This window comes from Monopterus albus, unplaced genomic scaffold, assembly GCF_001952655.1.
Source record: "Monopterus albus unplaced genomic scaffold, M_albus_1.0 scaffold117.1, whole genome shotgun sequence".
NCBI lineage: Eukaryota > Metazoa > Chordata > Actinopteri > Synbranchiformes > Synbranchidae > Monopterus > Monopterus albus.
In genome coordinates this window covers 1046021-1048940 of record NW_018127997.1, presented here as the reverse complement: position 1 = coordinate 1048940, position 2920 = coordinate 1046021, and the positions used below count along the sequence as shown (strand labels likewise).

Here is a 2920-nt window from a genome sequence, read left to right as displayed (position 1 = left end):
CCAGCACGGACTGTTTGCTTCTTTGCCCCCTGCCTGGAGGTTCAGAAGTGTGAAATGTAGGACCACTAGACTGAAAAACTCTTTCTTTCCCTCTGCCATCAGGCTCCTAAACAGCTGAGGAGTTTACCAGGAAATACGTGATGTACTGTTTACATTCTGTTTGCACACACATAATTGCACAAAAACCAACATAATTTTCTTTAGGGGTTAACTTGTTTGAATTATGTTAACAAAGGAAATATGAATGAATTGCGTTGCATATACTAGTATAATTTGTGTAAATCCAAAGACCTGGTGAGTCCTTTTTTCAGTGTACATTCTCTTATTATTTTGTCATATTTTTATTATAACTCTTCATTTGCTGCTTTAAAGTGCCTTAGAATTTGTGTTATTTATTTATCTACTTTATATTTTATTTGTATTTTGTGACATTCATGTGGACGGCAAAGTAAGAATTCCATTGTACAGGGAAACACGTTTCCTAACTGAGAACTTTTGTAGATGACACTGGTGAGAGTTGTACTTGAAGTCTGACGTGTAGAGGGTGAACAGAAAGGGGGAAAGCACTGGCCCCTGGGGTACCCCTGTGCTGCAGACTACCACATCTGACACACAGTCACGCAGCCTTACGAACTGAGGTCTGTTTGTGAGGTAGTTAATGATCCATTCAGACAGGTGTTGGTCCACACCTGCCCCCTCCAACTTCCCCCTCAGCAGTGATGGCTGGATTGTGTTGAAAGCACTGGAGAAGTCAAAGAACATGACCCTCACCATGCTTCTGGGGGACTTCAGATGAGATAGGGCTCGATGCAGCATGTAGATAATAGCGTCGTCTACCCCGATGCTAGGTCGATATGCAAACTGCACCGGGTCCAGCGCTGAGCTCACCTGGGCACGGAGGTGGCCGAGGACAATCCTCTCCATGGCCTTCATCAGGTGGGAGGTCAGGGCAACGGGTTGCCTACAGTTGTATTACCTGGATCAAAAGGAGATTACATTACACCTGAGGGAACTGCATCAAAGACAATGGAGAATACCTTTGGAGACACAACAATGGAATAAGATGAAAGGAATTCAGAACAATTGTATAACTGACCACTGAATTTAAATAACTGAGCAACTAAAATGATGTTATTGTTAAACCAGTTTTCAAAAAGACAGATTTGTTCTTGTAGGTGATGTTTCTGTTGTGCCAGATACAAATAAGTGTGTGATGCGAAATTATGTTTAAAGATGAGAGAAGAAGTGGCTTGCGCCTGTAGCTAGTCACATGTTCGGAACCTTCTTCAATTTTGTTTTCACTCGTCTTATTACAAAGTGACACTTCCGGGTTGGACGTCATAATATACATGTGAGAACTGAAGAAGAACAACACTGCTCTCAGATTACTGCCGGTCTTTCTGCAGGTATTGCAATTAATACTGTCTTATTGTTTTCCGAACATTTAACCGATGTGTGCAGCTGTGTAGAATTTCCGCGCTGTTAGCAAACGTTAGCTTCTGGTCCTGCTGCAGATCTGTTCTACTCTGTAGAGACGGTAATGTAGCCCGGTTCCCTCATGGGTCTTTGCGCCACACTGTTTGGTCATACTCTACAAGTAGAATTCATGGTCATTTGGGACAGAATAAATGGTAAATAGGACACAAATAGGACACGTCGTGTCTTCTTCTTAAAACAAATTGTAGTCATGTAAACCGGTTTTGAAATGTGCCGGGTTATAGCTAGCTGTGCATAATAGCTTTATGAGCCTAATGACAGATAACGTTTTCCAAAAATTCATGTGGAAGGAGAAGACCTTTAACAGCAGTATTGCACTTGGCCCTGGCCCTGGTGGCCCCACGGTCGCGATATAAGAAATGGGGCGACCGTTCTTTTGCTGTGTATAGCCCCAGACTTTGGAATTCTGTACCGCAAGAGTTACGGTGCATAACCGAATTACCGGTTTTTGAATCAGTTCTAAAAACTCACATTTTAAAGCAGGCGTTTGATATTTAAATTGCTTTTATTTGCCCGTAGAGATGTTCTTTTTGTTATGTTTTGTATAGTTTGTATAAGAATGTTTTAGCGTTTTATTTTGCTAGGTTCTACTGTTTTTTGTATGGCTTTTTGGGCTATTTTAGCTTCATTATACAGCACTTTGTGCTCCTAGGACTTGTAAAGGGCTATATAAATAAAGGTTATTATTATTATATTGTTGGAAATAAATTATGTCTGACCAAAAGTTTTACAGCAAAATTATTCTTACAAAAGAGATGAGTGGGTGATTATGGTTCATACAAAAAGTACAAAACCCAGTCATATTAGCAGTGTATGTCAGGGTGCAGTTTTAATCCATTCCTAAGATAGCAGATTCTGAATTTCTTTCAAATATCGGTCGTATTTCATTTTGATGGGATATCTAAGCATGCTCCAAATAGTTTGTGGTTTGAGTTCTTATGTTTTGAAATTATGATTTTGTGCCCAATATGTTTTTTTTAATTAAATGAGAGACCATCAGGACTAGCTTTACAAACAGACAGACGGGGAAGTTATGATTCATCATGACTTCACTGAAGGTTTAGTTAAAATGATACAACACTGATACTGATACACCTATGGTCATGAACTTTGGGTCATGACCGAAAGGGCAAGATCCCGGATACAGGCGGCCGAAATGAGCTTTCTCCGCAGGGTGGCCGGGCGCACCCTTAGAGATAGGGTGAGGAGCTCGGTCACCCGGGAGGAGCTCAGAGTAGAACCGCTGCTCTTCCACATCGAGAGGAGCCAGCTGAGGTGGTTCGGGCATCTCTTTCGGATGCCTCCTGGGCACCTTCCTAGGGAGGTGTTCCAGGCATGTCCCACCGGGAGGAGGCCCCGGGGAAGACCCAGGACACGCTGGAGGGACTATGTCTCTCGGCTGGCCTGGGAACGCCTCGGCATT

At 42.4% G+C, this 2920-nt stretch overlaps 1 protein-coding gene across 2 annotated transcripts in view; it reads left to right on the top strand.

Annotated features, from left to right (window-relative positions):
* The first annotated feature begins 1270 nt into the window (after positions 1 to 1270).
* Positions 1271 to 2920, top strand: part of bms1 (BMS1 ribosome biogenesis factor) — a 21145-nt gene continuing 19495 nt past the window's right edge. Inside the window, exon 1 of one of the 2 annotated variants that reach the window (XM_020611774.1) lies at positions 1271 to 1406. The gene's annotated coding sequence lies outside the window, so the exon portion shown is untranslated. Of the gene's footprint in view, positions 1407 to 1492; positions 1632 to 2920 lie in introns of those variants that run through there. The other variant, XM_020611775.1, reaches the window with a different exon arrangement.